The following is a 19,192-nucleotide window of genomic DNA, read 5'->3' on the forward strand; positions in this document are numbered from 1 at the left end:
ATTCCCACGTGTGGGATTTTATGGCATATTTGTATTGTTTTTGAGCTATGGGGTTGGCTTGTAACCTCTTTCTTGTGTAACACTCAAAGTGAACTTATATTAAGGCTTCTTAGTCATTTTATTTGTAAATTGAGTGGGAGAATGCTCATATAAATAGAGACTCCCCTTCACTTCTTATTTCATCATTACACAATATTGAAAGAAGTTGTCATTGATGTCAAAGGCTATCGAAATGAAAGAGAAAGTTACATATTCAAATAACATATTTCAAAATATTGTTTTTGGTTTTTTGATGACCCATTTGGGTACCCGATCTTTAAATGCATTTTTACTCCATTTACCTAGCTCAAATAAAAACATAACATATATGGTAGGAAAGTTCATTCCAAGACCTTTTCAACTGTATATGACACTTGCTCTAACTCCTCACGGTTAAGGAGAAATTATCTTTAGAATATTCATTATACATTTTGTCAGTTGCACAAGTCAATCTAGCCACTGGACAAGTTGGCCCAGTCTAGACCTCGAAGGCACTAAAAATAGGCACGAGGAGGAGCATTGCATGTCATTTGCAATGCTCCTCAAATCTGTTCAAACAAGTGAAGAAAAGGAGTTATGAGGTTCATACCTCATGAACAAGCACTGAAGAGGAGTTGATTAGGAAAGACTTTATGGGAAGGAATTTTGGCACATTTTTGAAGGGTTTTTGGCTTATTTTGGAAGGGTCTTTTGGGCTTATTTTGGAAGGATTTTTGGCACACCTTTTGAAGGTTTCCTGCCCTGGTTAGATGGTTGAGTGTAGAGTTGTTTTTGAGGGCTTAATCTTTTTCCCTTTGAAGGTCGAATTTCATATATGTGTAGAGAGTTGATTATAGTCTGAAAGGCCAAATTTTAGGCCTATCCTGAGAGCACCTATCCCTATTGAGGTCGAATTTTAGGACTGAAGTTTTGGTTCAAAGAAGGGCAAATTTATTTATTTATTTTTTAATTTTAATCCATATGTGGTTCATGATCTCCATAGATAAGTGACTCACTTTGTCCATGGAATATTGTTTCAGGAAGATCCACTCGAAGGGATCAATTCCTGTCAGCTTAAACACATAGCCTGGCCCCGAGAGTGTCGAGAGAATTTGAACCTGTGACCTCTTAATAACAAAGGTGATTTACTATGGTGAATCGACCATTTGAGCTAACACTTAGGGCTAAAGAAGGTTGAACTTAGGCTTGTTTTGAGGGCTAAATCCTGGTGTGTTTGAAGGCTAGTTTCAAGTCTATTTTGAAGATCTAACATTGTCCTCTGTTGAAAAGGCTAAACCTTGTGGAGGAGGTAGAGTTCTAGAGGCCAAGTTCTGTTGATAAGGAGGTTGAGTTCAAGGATCATTTGTAGAGGAAATTTTTGTTGCTAAGAAGGTTGTGTGTAGGAAACTGAGTGCCTATGTGAAGGACATAGGAGCAACCACCAAAAGGACATACTTTCTTTGACTAATATTAACTCTTGTACAAGCTTTGGTGCTAATAAATCATGGAGTTGGTGCTTCCTTTCATTTGGTGTTGATAAACCAGGGAGTTGGTGCTGATAAATGTGAATATAATTTTTATATGTATTAAGAAAAACATTCCATACTTTTCACGCAAAAGTCTGTGTTCTGTATATTTATGTGGTTTAATTTATACTTGCGGATGAATTTACAATTTTATGAAGTTAAAAATTGATAACACTGAATCATCCCCTCGCGCCCTACCCCCCTGCCCCACCCCCCAATATTGCTGAATATCCTAACAATTGGTATCAAAACGAGCTTCTTTATAAATAGTGTGACCACTGGAAGGTAGATCTCAAGGAGACTCATGGAAAAACAAGTAGAATACACCAAACATGGTTTTCCATTGTTTGACAGACAAAATTATTCCTTTTGGAGTATAAGGATGAGATGGTTCTCACAAGCACAAGGAGTTGATATTTGGCCAGTTGTTTTAAATGAATACAAGGTACTAGCCTCTACTTCAACATATCTAGTTGGAAGAAGATTCTATGAAAGTAATTGAAAGGCTATGTATGCCATTATTGGAGGGTTGATAGGATCCAAATTTGTCAAAGTATGCATTGTGAATCAGTAAAGGAAATATAGGACAAGCTCAAGAATGTGTATGAAGGAGATGAAAAGGTCAAAGGGGCCAAGCTTCAAACTTATAGAGGACAATTTGAACACCTGAAGATGAAGGAAGATGAAGACATTGCAACTTACTTTCTCTGAGTTGATGAGATCGTGAATACTATGAGAGGATTGGGAGAGAATATTACACATAGTCATCATTCAAAAGATATCAAGATCTCTCCCAATGAGATTTGATTATAAAATCTCAACTTTAGAAGAAAGACAAGATCTAGCTATGTTGAGTATGGATGAGCTACATGGAATTCTTACAACATATGAAATGAGGAAAGAACAAGAAAATCCATCCAAAAGGGAAGCAACTTTCAAGGTCTCCAAGAAGACAAGGAAGAACAAGAAAAAGTAAAAAACAAGCTCTAGCTATAGTGATGATTCAGACAATGAAGAAGAAGCCAACTTTGTGAGAGTTGAAAAGAGGAACAAGCAAATATAAAGGTAATCCTACTTTAAAATTTTTAAAATGTGGTAGAATTGGTCATTATTCTTCCAAATGTCCTTTTGCAAAGGGGTTAGATAGTCATGAAGAAGAAAGTTATAAGATATAAAAGAAATATTAGAAAAGAAACAAGGGAAAGAATAAAGGAAATTTCTTCAAGAAGAAAAGTCTCTATTGAAGAGAAGATAATAACTCATCTGATGAAGATGATGATAGTGACCTTGATTTTGATAGAGTGTTCTTCATGGCATTATATTCTTATGTAACTCCTAAAAACTATGAAGGATATCATGAAGAAGAAGAAGGAGAAGTGGATTTTGGGGCATAATTGATTAGTGTCTTAAATGATCTTAGAAGAACAAGGAAAAAAAATTCTCATACTCAAGGAAGAGGTAAAGAAACTAAAAGAATGTTTACAAAGTCCTATTAGGAACTCTAAAGGCACCAATCATAAATATGAAAGTATAATTTGAAGAAGCTAGAGTGATTGAAGAAACACTCAAGAGGCAAATAGAAGAGAATGATACAAGAAAATGATGATAGGAAATGAAGCAAAGTCTTGTAGCCACTAATATGTGATTGCGATTTGTAACTAAGCTAATCACAATCTCCTTCATCACATCACATATAAACTTCAGAGATGGTTTGACTCCCCACCTAACATTTAGTTCAGATAATATGATATTGTAAATATCTTTTGTCATGTTTATGAAAGTAATAAATGTAAACCCATGTAAAAGGAAATGAGTTGAAAAGGTCATGAGGAATACAGAAGGTTAGGAGGAAGATGAAAATTCACCTCCCCATTTGCATAAATATCCCATCATGCCTCATTCATAGGGGCTTTTGACACTTGAATCTTGTAGCATAGTTGTAGAATTCAGAACTTAGAGCACACTTGCACTTGGTATCTTATAGGCTCAGTGATTGTGAGGTTAGGGTTCTTGTTTGAAGATGATATGAACTGCCCTCATTCCACTACTGCATTTTGATGGGCTTGTGGCGCATGTATCTAAACTGGTAGCATTATTAATGAGAAGTTCTTCAATTTTGGCACAGATTCCCATGCATTGCTATGTTGGTTGTATTGGCTAACCGATATTCCAATCATGTCTGCATGTGTACTCTCATATTAGCTTTATGTTGATGAACTAATTTGTCACTATTGCTTATATGTTTGCTTTGAATCTTTGCTTTCTTATTCCACACAAATGCAAGTAACTAATTGTGAACTAATTTGCAATTGACTCCTAGAATCTTCTTGCTTGCATGTCTTAAGATGATCTTAGCTAACTGTTTTCTCTTGAGGCATACTATTTTTATTATTTTGTTGTTATGTTCTTGCACATGGTTTTGCTAGTTTCTCAATTGTGGGTTGATTTTTCCCTCATTCTCTAGGCATTTCACACTTGCTTTCACTCTAAGATCTCTGCATTTGACAACCAAGAGGAAAATACATATTATGGCAGTCAGAACCAAAAACCGGATGAGGCTCCCATCTCAAACGATGTGAGGTCTAATTGGGACTTCACATCAGGGAGACCCCCTAACTGTTGGCAGTACATTTTTCCTTGTCAACGCAAAGCAAGGAAACTACATTGATGCGCTCAAGGGTCTTATTAAGAAGGAAGGATACAAGTTGCTAAAGGAGGATGTACAACAATCACCAATAAGAAAGATCCAAGAAGAAGATCATGGCTTCAGAATGACAACACCATCAAGAAGACCACCTACACTTAGGTAACATAATATTTTTCTTGGAGTGTGTTATTATTGTAATAATTTTGGGAACAAGGCTATATACTGTAGAGCCTACGCAAGAGGTAGAAATACAAGAAGTAACTATGAAAATATCAAGAACTACTATGAAGGCGATTATTGCAGAGAGTGGCACATTCTACAACCTAGTATGAGAGCAATGCGCGATTTCGTCCGTGCTCAATGTGGAGTTGAGATGTGTCCATTTTAAAAATAAGAATAATTTTTTCTCTAAATAAAAAGAAATGTATTCTATAAAAATGAATATATACATTTGGTTAGTTTTAATTAAAAACATTATAAAACATCAATAATCATACTTTTACTTCACATATGTGGTAAAATTATCTTTCTTAACAGTAGATAAATATTTTGATATTCATGTGAAGCAACATAATTTTATATCAAATTTTAAAGAGATAAAGTAATTAAAAGTAAAAAAAATAAATAGATTATATTTTCACTTTTGAATGTGAGGAAGATGTTGGATGGTGTTATCATTGATATCAACCCCAGGGGTTTGACTTTGACTAAAACACCTGAAGTCACTAATGTCGAATGAATAATAAACACTTCTTAGAATTGTCTGGATTACATCAAGTTGAAGGCTACCTGCTGGATGGTTGAAAACTTAGGTCCTAGGGTTTGGGTTCCCTAGATTGAGGATTTACTCTGACCTTGTCGAGGGTTTTTGAAGGTTCATCACATTAATATTAACTTGAAGATCCACTTAATTGGATTCTCCTCGTCAAGATATTTATGTTGGTATGCAATACGCCACATAAGTCCTCTGGGTTTGAGAGAAAAATGCGTTTGAAGTCGGTGACCCCAATTTCTGGGCTAAAACCTCAAGGGGTGATTACTAGACATATTCTCATTGATGTAAGCATAGAAACTTAGGTATAAGGGTTCCTTGTTCTCCTTGGAAGAATAATTATTTTAATCAAGGTTATCACACACCCATAAAGTCTACTTCTCCATTATAAAGGGTAAGAGGGCTCTCCTTAGAAATAAAGGAAATTAATCAAAGCTTTTTATTAAGTAACAAAACTTTAATAACACAAAAGAAAATTGTTTTTAAGCTCCTACTCTCCCACGATAATTTGATGAAACCCTTTTGCAAAAACTATAAGAACTGCCCTAATGCCTTTCCAAACATAGTTAACGCTTATATTTCACTTAGGGTTTACTTTAGGCTTAAGCTAATTTATTAATTAGTCAAGGAATAATTTTAAAAATACAATTAAAACTCCAACATCCATCTCTTAAAGCCCTTAATTAGAGTAACCAAATGATATAAAAAGAGACCCAATTTAATCCTCTAACACGTAAAATTCTCAACACATGATCTTATGATTTAATTTCTGAAATTTCAACCTATCTGAAGAAGAATCTTCAACCTCCTCAAGTAAACAACAAAGATCCTTCAACTATTTAAGCTCTGCAAATTCGGTCACCTGAAGAAGACATCGAAGAGGATTACGGTGTCAATTGTTTCTATTTTGAGGATTTGTTTTGTATTTTATTATAGGTAATCCAAGGCCTATCTCAAGACTATTCCTATACTTAATGATTTTGACCTTGGCCTTTCCTAGTAGTCAACAAAAACAAGATGTGAGGGAAAATTTGTTAGGAAGTGTTTTTTTGGTTTTTTTTTTTTACATCGTGTGGTGGTTCATTGGAATTATTTTTTAAGGGATATTACTTATATTCTTCTTTTGGTTTGTTGGACAAGTACTATTTCAGACCTCTATTATGGCCTTATTTTGGGACTGTGCAAAGCACTGTTTTAAGGTCTCGTTAGGGCTAATTGTGAGTGCTTGTTTAAGGTAGTTAGGGCACTATTTTAGGTCTAGCTTTTAAGTCTTAAGTCTGTTAGCTTACAACACAAAGTGTGTGTCTCAGTGCGGAAAAGGTTGTATGAAAATGTTTTCAATAGTAAACAAAATGCCAACAATAATATATCCTACAATTGTTAATATATGACATTGTCTATCACCAGAAGACAATAATAGTAAAGGGTTCATCGTTTGAGTATCGGTATCATGCACTAAGCCAATCATTGACTTCAAATCTTGTTAAAGTAACCAATGTGCATCACAATTCTAGTACAGTCACAAATGCTTACCTTACATGACCTTGAAAAATATTCGTCATTATTTTTGTAGTGTCTGTATGACAAACTTGACCTCTTTCTCATTTAGTGTGACTTGTTATTATGTTGTAAAACAATGAAATTATGTTGATGGACATATGGTGACTGACTATGACACCATATAGAGATGTAATGTTCTAGTGCTAGTACTTTGAGTAGACTCCTATCATTTTGTGACTATCCTAATGAAACATAGAACAATGAGAAACATGACTTGGCAAGTGAATTTCCTTGATTTAACACATCATCAATGACATGACTAATTTTGAGACAAGGTTGACTTTTGAATAGTGCAGTAACTTAACAATGATAAAAATGTGTGTTGGCATCATGACTTCAATGGTTGAACAATGATTTGAATTGGTAGTCTATAACATATGAACTTGACGTTTAGTTGTGATAGCGTCTTGACACAAACTCCCTACATAGACTTGTCAAGCTAGATTTGACTGTAACAAAATCATGAACTAGAATTATATCACAGTCATTCTAGGTTGAATTGAAAGTAGCTTGATGTGAGAATGTTCCTTGAAATCTCACACACATATTTGACACTGACCTTATGATAGCTACAACTCACTGATATAGTAATGAAGATTTGATAGATTGACACTTGGATTGGACAATTGAATTTGACAATGACATAGTATTATTGATGCTCATTGACATAACTCTTGATTTCTTCTATAGTGAGGGATTTTCTATGCCGGTGACATTGGTCGCCTAGTTGATGTGATGTATTGATCTGACAACTGTATCAATATTGTAGTTGGTTTATGACGACCTTATTGGACAATGATATACATGACTACAATGGTGATGATGCTTCATGGAATTGAACATCTGAGCAATAGTGATTAGAAATATGCTGGAAACTCTCCTTGGGCCAAGCTTGAGATCATTGCAGGCAGGTCATAGGGAGGAACTGAGGCACCTGGGTTCGTGCCATCGTTTGATAGTAGTGCCATATGTTTGCAGCATTATGAGCAATTTGGTACAATGTGACAACGTGATGTGTTGATTGCCTCATAAGCATATAATGCTTATCCTTACATGAGAAATGCAGTACATCGACCATTGCAAGTTGATTGGTTTGGTAAATCTTGGGTAGTGATCAGTTGAACAATATTGTGCAGTGATTAGTGGTTGGACAATGCAGTTTTCAAATTGAGCAGGGTTGTACATTGTGATCAATATTGTGAATTGATCAGTAGTACAGCTGCAGGACTTGACAAGATATTCATATTGAACATAGAAACATTCTCTTATGTATTATCTTCTTATATTGAATCAGAGCACAGGGGGATCTAGTTTGAAAATTGTGAAATGTGGTTCGCCGACTCGTTAAGGGTGGCACGGTGGTGTGAGGTAGGTGACTGGAGTCACCTTCAGGTTGGAGCCTGAGCACAATTTAGGGTGGAAAGTTGGTGCTAAGGCAAGTCGTTTCTTGTGTAAGGTGTTTTGGCGTCCTTTCAGTGTGGGATGATAAATTACAGGGCGACTAAGCATCCTTCTGACAAAAACTGGTAAATAGAGCGTTGGGGCACTCGTTAGGTTGTGGCTTGACTCACAGGGCATCCTTCAGGTTACAACAAGATATTAGGGTGTAGTAACGTCCTATAGGCTATAGCCTATAAATCAGGGGGTTGTGGCCTCCTTTAGTTTTGGCTAAGAACTTGATGTAATTATTTTTTCTTTTAATTTAGAGAAGAAGAAGACAATTACTAAGAAGCGTTTGGTGCTTTTTGACCCGTAGGGGGTTTTCTACGTAAAAATATTGTGTCTATTGTCTTATCTTTTTGCATTGTTGTATGGTGTTGTCTACTGCGTTTTATATGTCGCAAAGAATAATAATAATTATGTTGAATAATAACTAGTGCTCTGAAAAAGATTAATAAAGTGCTAATTGCTAAGAAATACTGATTCACCCTCCTCTTAGTATTTCCAATAATTGGTATTAGAGAAAGTTCCTTTAGTAGTAGTTTAACAACTGGAAGGAAAATCCCAGAGTATAGAAATGGGAAAATCGAAGAAGAAAGCTGATAAGCATTCAAAGAAAGTTTTAGGTACTGCAACAGTCTCCAAATATGAAGAAACTCGGTATTGTACACCAAGTCCCAAATTTGATGAAGATAATTACTGGGTATGGGAATCTAGAATGGCAGTCCATTTGAAAGCTCGTGATGTATGCCAATCTGTTGTTTCTGTAGACACATCTATTGACGAAGCTAAAAGGTGTAGTACGAAATCCATGAATGTCATTTTTAATGTTCTGCCAGATCCCGTAATAGAAAAAGTTGGTTAATGCTCAACGATCAAAATTATTTGGGAAAGGCTCCATAATCTCTACTCAAGGAAGCATGCAGATCAATATATAGATGTTGATAATCATGTAGATCCTGATATCAAGGAATCAAACAATGATGATAGTGAAGAAGTTGAGGAATGAGCGAGATTGAATTTCAAAATGAAGTGGTCAAAGTTATAAAGGAAGAGTGAAAGGGAAATGGCAATATTTCTTGAAGCAAAATTAGAAATAACAAAAGGACATGCTAGAAGACTTAATAACAAGAATGAAGAATCTGAGGAAATTATCAGCAGTCTTAAAATCTAGTTAGAAGAAGATGGAAAATTCGAAGAGTCGGAGAATTGTACACTCAAGAAGAAGTTGCTCTATTGAAACTCCAAGTGCAAAAAGTAGAGTAGAAAGAGAAAGATTTGGCAAGTTAATTAAAGGAATCTTTAAAAGGTACGTATCTAAATTTGATCAAAATAAAAAAGAATTGGATACAACTATTGCAGAAATAGACAAGCTCATGAAGGAAAATGGAAGGCAAAAGAAACAAATACAAGTTCTCAACAAAGAAGCAGAAAAGGTCACTCTTCTAAAGCAACAAATAGAAGAAGCAAAAATAAGACAGATCTTGACAAGATGTTTTAAGAAGACCTTGCTCAAAATCAAGAAGACCTTGATGCAACTCTTAATGAAGTCAACAAGTTTAAGGATTGGAAAAAAGAACATTTGCATGTTATTGGCAGGAAAGATCAAGAATTGGCCCAGTTGAAGACAAAGGCAGAAGAAGCAGGTAAAGCTCAATGTGATGAAGGCACAAGCTCTAAATCCTTGCAAAATTTGGATGAGGAAAATACTGAGAATATTGCAGTTCCAAAGGATGATGCTAAAGCCACCAAGGACAAACAACAAAAGACTACAACACCTCTGAAGAAGAATGAGTATATAAAATCATCTAGGTACGTCTGTCCATTTAATGGTTATTGTTTTTCATGTTATACCTTTGGACATATGGCTAGGGATTGTAAAGTTATTGACATGTACAATTATCAAATACCACCGCCTCCGAATGAATCATCCAGGTGCGCATGTTCATTTGATGGTTATTTCTTTTTATGTTCTAACTATGGACATATGGCTAGGGATTGTGAAGTATCTGACAGGTACCATAATCATCTGTAAAACCCTAGATGCAAGTTTGCAGGATCATGAGACAGGTTCCATGATGATTTTGTTAGCAGAGTACACGTGCCAAATGGGCTAAACATTGATTGTTTCAAATGCCATAACTATGGCCATATAGCTCACGATGACACATATAAGATGAAATTGCCTATGGACAACTTTGAACTATTCAAGTGTCATAACTATGGGCACATGGCTAGAGATTGTAGGAACAAGAAGGTCTGGAAAAGGAAACAAATACAGGAATATCAAGCAAATAACAAAGTTTCATCAATTGTGCTTTCAGGATGCGTAAAATAAAAAGGTCATGAGGAATCAACAAATGCCTCAGATGATGACACGAGTCAAGATGGTCTGATGGGTGACACATTATTTTGAAAGATCCAAATCATCGACTCCTTGGATTATGAATAGGGGGAGTTTATGCAACAGTGTGTGGCTCAAGTCTACCATTGACAAACAAACAACATGGACATAATGGAAACTTCAATACATATGTGTCAAATTCATAACAAGTTTAGGGGGAGAAGAATAGTTAAAGGACTACAATTTCAAATAGATTTCTAGTGATTGAGGAATGCTTCTTGTCAGGGGGAGTACAAGCATATGACAGGTCCACAGGAAGCAGACAAATTGTCAGGGGGAGTCACCCTTTTCCATTAATGTCAAAGGGGAGAAATCATGAGAAGGAGCTTGAAATAATGAGAAGAAGATGGAAGCATGAAGTCAGGGGGGAGTTTTACTTGCAAGAGTACACGTGTTGCCATCAATAATAAAGAGGGAGATTTTTGGATGGTGTTTTCATTGATGTCAACCCTAGGGGTTTGACTGGGTTTAAATTTGACTAAAACGCCAGTCATTGATGTCAAATGAACAATTAACACTTCTTAGATTTATTTGGATTACATCAAGTTGAAGGCTACATTGCTGGATGGTTGAAAGCCCAGGTCCTACGGTTTGGGTTCCCTCGACTGAGGATGTACCTGACCTTGTCGAGGATTTTTGAAGGATAAACAAATTAAGTTTAACTTAGAGATCCACATCATTGGATTCTCCTCTTCAAGATATTTCTGTTGGTATGTGGCACGCCACATAAGTCCTCCTAGTTTGAGAGAAAAATGTGTTTGAAGTCAATGACCCCAATTTCTGGGCTAAAGCCCTAAGGGGTGATGACTTGGAATATTTTCATTGATGTGGGAATCCAAACTTAGATATAAGGGTTCCTTGTTATACTTGGTAAAATAATTATTTTAATCAAGGTTATCAGACACCCATAAGGTCTACTTCTCCATTATAAAGGGTAAGAGGGATCTCCTTAGAAATAAAGGAAATTATTCAAAGAATTTTATTAAGTAGGAGAACTTTAACAAAACAAAATAAAAATGATTTTAACCTCCTATTCCTCTCCAACAATCATTTAATGAAGCCCTTTTCCCAAAACTATAAAAACTGCCCTAATGCCTTTCAAAACATGGTTAAAATCTGTCTTTCACTTAGGTTTTGATTTAGGCTTAAGCTAATTTATTAATTAGTCAAGGAATAGTTTTAAAAATACTATTAAAACTTCCATGTCTATCTCTTAAATCCCTTAATTAGTCTAATAAAAAAATATAAAAAGAGACCCAATCCAACCCTCTAACACATAACATTCTCAACATATGATCTTATGATTTAATTTATAAAATTTCGGCATATCTAAAGAAGAATCTTCGATCTCCTAAAGTAAAAAAGAAATATCCTTCAACTATTTAAGCTCTCCAAATTCGGTCACTTGAAGAAGACATCGAAGAGGATTAGGGATTCAATTGTTTCTATTTTGAGGATTCATTTTGTAGTTTTTACAGGTAATCCAAGGCATATCTCAAGACTATCCTTGTACTTATTGATTTTGACCTTTGCATTTCATAGCAGTCAACGGAAATGAGATGTGAGGGAAAATTTGTTGGGAAGTTTTTTTTTTTTTTTTTTTTTGGATTTTTTGTTTTTCATTTTTTTAATTTATTTTTATTTTTATGTTTGGAGGTTCGTTGGAATTATTTTTTAAGGGCTATTACTTATATTATTCTTTTGGTTTGTTGGATAAGAACTATTTCAGACCTCTGTTAGGGTCTTATTTTGAAGTCTTATTTTGGGACTGTGCAGAGCATTGTTTTATGGTCTGGTTAGGGATGATTGCGAGTGATTTTTAAGGTAGTTAGGGCACTATTTTAGGTTTGCTTTTTAAGTTTTAAGTCTGTAAGGTTATTGCACAAAGTGCGTGTCTCAGTGTGGAAAAGGTTGTAAGAAAAGAATAAACAAAATGAAAGTGATATATCCTACAATTGTCAATATATGACATTGTCGCTCACCAGAAGAAAACGATAGTAAAGGGTTCATCGTTTGAGTATTAGTGTCATGCACTAAACCAACTATTGACTTCAAATTTTGTTAAAGTAACTAATGTGCATCACAATTATCGTACAATGACAAATGCTTACCTTATGTGACCTTGAAAAATATTTCTCATTAATTATGTAATGCCTGTATGACAACTTGACCTCTTTCTCATTTAGTATGAATTGTTATTATGTTGTAAAACAATGACATTATGTTGATGGAAATATGGTGACTATCCTATCATAACAACAATATAGTGATTGACTTGACTCCAAACAATGATATAACACTCTAGTGCGAGGATAATGAGAAAATTCATATCATATTTTGACTATCCTAATGAAATTGAGAACAATGATGAAACACGAATTGACAAGTGAATTTCCTTGATTTAACACATCATCAATGACATGACAAATTTTGAGACAAGGTTGATTTTTGAATAGTGCAGTAACTTAACAATGATAAAAATGTGTGTTTGCATCATGAGTTCAATGATTGAACAATGCTTTGAATTGGTAGTCTATAACATATAAACTTGACATTTAGTTGTGATAGTGTCTTGACACAAACTCCCTACACAAACTTGACAAGTTAGATTTGACTGCCACATAAAATCATGACCTAGAATTATATCATAGTCATTCTAGGTTGAATTGAAATTAGCTTGATGTGACAATACTCCTTGAAATTTGACACAAACCTTATGATAACTACAACCCACTGATATAGTAATGAAGATTTGATAAATTGACACTTGGATTGGACAATTGACTTTGACAATGACTTAGTAGTTTTGATGCTCATTGATGTAACTCTCGAATGCTTCTATAGTGAGGGATTTTCTATGTCAGTGACACTGGTTGCTTAGTTTATGTGTTGTATTGATATGACAACAATTATGTAACAATATTGTAGTTGGTTTATGACATCCTCATTGGACAATGATATACATGACTACAATGGTGATGATGGCTTCAGGGCATTGAGCATCTGAGTAGTAGTGTTTATACATATGATGGTATCCCTCCTTGGGCTAAGCTTGAGATCATTGCAGACATGTCATAGGGATGACTTGAGGCACTTGGGTTTGTGCCTTCATTTGATAGCAGTGCCAAATATTTGTAGTATTGTGAGAAGTTTGGTAGAATGTGACGACATGATGTGTTGACTGCCTCATGAGCACATGATGCTTATCCTTACATGAGCAATGCAGTATACTAACCGTTGCAGGTTGATTGGTTTGGTAAAGCTTGGGCAGTGATAAGTTGAACAACATTATGCAGTGATCAGTGGTTGGACAATGTAGTTGTCAGATTGAGCAGGGTTGTGCAGCGTGATTAGTATTACGCATTGATCAACAGTACAATTTCAGGACTTGACGAGATATTCATCTTGAGCAAAGTAACATTCTCTTATCTACTATCTTCTTATATTGAATCAGAGCATAGGGGGATTTAGTCTGAAAATTGTGAAACATGGTCTGTCGGCTCGTTAAGGGTGGAACGGTGGTGCGAGGCAGGTGATTGGAGTCACCTTCAAGTTGGAGTCTGAGAACAATTTAGGGTGATAGGGAGGTGTCAAAGCAAGTAGTTTCCTTTACAGGTCATTGTGGCGTTCATTCATTTGGGGCTTATAAATTATAGGGCGAAGAACCATCCTTCCGAAAACAAATGGTAAACATAGTGTTAGGGCACTCATCAGGTTGTGGCTTGAATCATAACGTGTCGGGGCGTCCTTCCAGTTGCAACAAGATATTAGGGTGTAGTAGCGTCCTACAAGTTGTAGCTTGTAAATCAGGGGGTTGTGGCCTCCTTCGGTCATGGTTGAGAACTTGATGTAATTAATTTTTCTTTTAAAGAGAAGAAGAATACAATTACTAAGAAGCGTTTGATGGTTTTTGACCCAGAGGGGGTTTTCCACCTAAAAGTCCTTTTTTTACTTTCTTATCTTTCTGCAATTTTTTTTTTTTAGCTGTGGTTCACGGGCACGGAGTGGGCGCTACATCCACAGTAGAGAAGCGGAGCAGTTCCACCCGAAGGGATCTGCCGGTCGGCCATCACAGACCTAACCCCGAGGGCGTCGAGGAGATTTGACCCCGTGACCTCCCAACTAGGAAAGTGCTTAGCAACGGGAACTCGACCATTTGAGCTATCCCTTGGGGCTTTCTTTCTGCATTATTGTATGGTGTTGTCTACTATATTTTATATATGGTTAATAACAATAATAATAATGCTGAAGAATAACTAATGCAATGAAAAAGATTAATAAAGTGCTAATTGCTAAGGAATACCGATTCACCCCCGTCTTAGTATTTCCAACAGAAGATGTATAATTCATACTTTTTACAAATGTTTTAATATAGAACTTGAATAAACTATTTGAATATTCATATTAACTAATTTATTCCAAAATAATAATTTTACATATATGTATATATAGAAAAAGAAAGTAGATTTTTTTTTTTTAAATATTGACCATAACAAAATAGAAATGAAGTAATTGAAAGTAGAAAAATTCAATTACTTTTTAAAAAGAGTATTAAGAAAGAAATTTAATACATAACATAAAGTTATATTTATATGTATTTAAAAATATAACAATTTCAAAAAAATATATTTTAATATAGATAATGTGATCCATGAATAAAATATTTTAATCGTCATCTTAAGTAAAATAATAAAACATTTCAATCCTCGTTCCAAGTAAAATATTTCAATACCAAATATGTATATTTTATGTATGGTTAAAAATGAAACTTTTTTGGTGGTCTCACTATTTTACATTTTGCCTTTCAGATATACCTTCAATTTTTTGTGTGTCTAAAATCCAATATATATTGTTGGAATTGTAAATTTAAACCATGTAATCTACACAATAAAAATTCCTAAAGATATTTTAAAGGCATTGAATCCTTTTATGCATTAAAAAAGGAAATTTAAACAATGAAAAATTACACATGGTGTGTGTGTGTAGAGAGAGAGGAAAAACCAATATAGATCCATCATAACATGGATATATTAAACACAAAAAGGGATCAAATATCTTAATGTGTAAACCTTTTTTTAGTTTTGCACAAAAAAAAGATTGGCCCCTCTCGACTTGCTAGATCCATGGTTAAGGTGGATTTATGTTGGTGGTAGAAAATATCGTGAGGTTTTCTACATAAATTATAACAATTTTCATACTCTTAATTATGAAATTGAATATCACAAATGCAACAATTTTGGACACAGCGAAAAATTGTAGAAACAATTTGATAGTTCCTTCAAGGGAAACAAGGCAGGTTCTTATCCATCATATGGGGGATCAACCAAGAACATGGGAAAAGAAACAAGAATATTTGAAGGTTGAGGAATGTGGGCTTTCCCTACAAGCCCAAAGTAGAATAAGTCAATGATATATTGATAGCAGATTCTCAAAGAATATGATCAGAGACAAAATCATATTTGTAACATTGAAGAACGAAAAGTAGGATTTTTCACTTTTGAAAATGATAACTCTCCCAATGTCATAGGGAAATGCATAGTTAGCCTTGGAAGCAAAGATGCAGTGGTAGAAAATATTTTACTTGTTCAAGAGATGAAGCATAACTTGTGAAGTGTTAGCCAAATCTATGATCAGGAACACACATTTATTCAACTCAAAATAGTGCGAGAAAAGGAAAGAAGGTGTTGTAGTCCATTTCTTTTTATTCAAAAATTAAAAAAAGGGAAAAAAGAGAAAAATATAGATAAAGGGACTCTTTGTACATATGTTTTGAAAAAATGATGTTTTTCTCTGAGAAATGGTGCAGCTCAGAGTTTGGATCTCACACAAAAAAAAATATAATATATTTTATTTAGAGAGTGGGCCAACCCTGCAAATCTTGAGTGGAACAAATGGTTAAAGGACGCACAGTTCTCATGGCACATTGTCGTTGCACAAATCTCGACTGCGCACATATTTAACTCAACACCACAAACAAATCAAAGTTTATGTGGCAGGGTGCCCCTGAGGGCAGTTTTGTAAAATCAACCTCCGGGGTGATCGACAACTATGATCAACCGCAACGAAACACCCCAGTGAAACGAGTTACCGCCAAAGGTGCGCCCCCGAGGATGAGAAGTTTTTGTTGATACAATGATGCTACGACAAGCGAGCGAGATCAGGTGAGCCAACTTTCATAGCAGTACCTCCACGTCACCTCCGAGTCACCCCTTCTCACTCCAACTCATCCACCTACTTCCATGTCACTTGCCGCACTAGCGCCACATCATATTTCTGTACTCATTTGTCTCCACTGTATTTATTGCAATTCTTCTGCCATTTTGTTATAAAAACCTGTATTTTGCTCATTTATTTTATTTTACCTGCCAGTTTCACTTCAGTTGTCGCTCTCGAGGAAAATTTCAACTCCGTCACCTATTGCCTCTAAATTACCAGGGATTTAAATGACTTTAACCACTGTGTTTTTCAAGCGAAAATCTGAAAATGACTAAAAATGCCACCTTATTTGGTTCTTTGACCCATATACCCCTCATAGACATGGAACATGATAATTTTGACCCTATATGTCCAATTAGCTTAATGGAAATCTATCAGAATACCCTTGCCAGTCAAGTTGAGTAAGAAATCTCCCCGAGAATGGTTAAGTCGAGTTTAGTCTCTGCAATTATCCCAAAAACTATTTTTTCCCAAAATTTATTAGCTAGTTGACTTCATCTTTATACCCACAAAGATTCTATGTAATGAATTCCATGGGTCAAAATATTCTACCAGTCTCTTCATTGTTAATTCAACAAGCACTAGATTTTCCCCAATCAGACAACTATACTGCATTCTCTGATAAAACCCTTCCGTCTGTCTACCAGAATCTGTCAGCAAAGGATATAAATAAATTACACAACCTTGTCTTGCCTCCATGTAGTTCTTCCTTTAGATTCAACACAATTCCCCATAGTTTGTTTTTCTGAGAGTGTCAGGCCTATTTTACAAGTAATTGTGATAATTTTGGGAAAAGATGAAACCTCAATAGTTGATTGTCAAGCTTTAGGGATGTTTCATTTAATGATTCAACTTGATGTTGTACTAGACATTCCTACCTTTTGGGAACATTCAATTAACTCACAACTCCTCAATTTTAGTATTGCTATCCTTCCTTATTGGTATACCTCTTCTTGTATGTGCATGTTGACCAATTTATGGACCTAGGTTTGAATGTTATGGATGTAAATAAGAAGAAGCAAAAAGTGGTTAATTGGATTGATCTAGTCAGCAGCAAACAAAACAATGAATGATTTTCTTATTACATTGCATCTTTCATGTCAATTGTGTATAAAATTATCAATAATTCTGCCTCCTCCAAGAATTTTACCAAAGGCTCAATCTCTGTTACAAATGAGCAAAGATCTGAAAGTTGGAGGCTGGTTCTTATTTGAGGAATATGTAAAAATCAGATTGTATGGAGAAAAAATCTCACCATATAGGATTCCTTATTTTGTACCTATGAGGATATTTTCATTAGAATTCATCAGACAAAGCTTGAATGTGGATCAAATACACTTTTTTCAAGCTAGAAAAGGATTTTTGTTCAAATTACCAAGGACGATTGACCCATTTATTGTAAATAATAGACAAGCAACAAATAATAGACAAGAAACAAAAGAGGTTGATAAGATGCTGCAAGAAATGAATTTTCAAGAGGGGAAAAGTGGTGCTATGATCCACACCAAGTCATTTCAAGGAGGAGGTTGGAGATATCTTGTGCCCCTTATATCCATGAACCAAAGCTTGAACTAGAAAAATTAGCAAATGGTGGCTTGGTAGAAACACAAGAAATCATGGAAGTAGAAACTCCTCTCCCCACTAAAAAGGGACTAAAAAGAAGTGTTGTTGATGTCATTGATCTTGAGGGAGAAAGTTATCAAGGAAGTAAGAAGGTGAGAACAAAAGGAGGTGATTTTTTTTTGAACAAATCATGGAAAAACCTTCTAATGAAGTTGGTTTTTAGTTGTAGCTGGGGAAAATGAAGTGTGCAACATCATATCCAATCCCAGGAGAAGAAGAGAAAATTTCCTTGAATATTTCAAAGGATACTTATGAGTAGATCGAAGAAAGGAACAAGAGGATAAAGGCCAATTTCGTCACCCAATTGGAGGCTCAATCCACTTTTGATATCAAACCAGAATTCTTTTAGCAACGGATTTGGAAAGGAACCAATTGAGGTTTTTCTTTATTCATCCTATTTCCCAATCAATTTCTTCTAGAACAAATTTTAGGACAGTCAATTTATCTGTGAACACAAATATATTCCATTTCGAGACAAGATAAATTTTCATGGGCAAACAAGAGAGTTGATATACAATGATATCAACAAATCATCATTGGAAACAAGCAAAATAAAGGCTTTATTGGGAAAAGTGATAAATCAATTAAAAATGGAGAGAGCCAATTCTCGAGCTCTTCATACTCAAAATGAAGAGTTTAAAAAGTTGATAATCAATATGGATCACATTCTGTAGAAAGTTGTAGGATCTTCAAGGTTATTAATGATTGATGGGTTTTTCGGATATAGCCAAATAGATGTTCATCTAGATGATAAAAAGAAGACAAGCTTCACAAAACCATGGGGCACTTTTATGTAAGCAAAGATGCACTTTGGTTTGATGAACTTTGGAGCTACTTTCCAAAGGGATATGGACATAACCTTTTTTGGATTAAAAAATAAGTTTGTGGTTATTTATCTAGATGATATAAAAATCTTTTCTAAATTAGATGCTGAACATTTAGAACATTTGCAATACACTTTCAAGAAGTGCAAAATGTATGGGTTA

Source organism: Pinus tabuliformis, chromosome 7 (genome assembly GCF_031772625.1).
Source record: "Pinus tabuliformis cultivar Carrire ecotype Pingquan chromosome 7, CPIR1, whole genome shotgun sequence".
In the NCBI taxonomy this organism is placed as follows: domain Eukaryota; kingdom Viridiplantae; phylum Streptophyta; class Pinopsida; order Pinales; family Pinaceae; genus Pinus; species Pinus tabuliformis.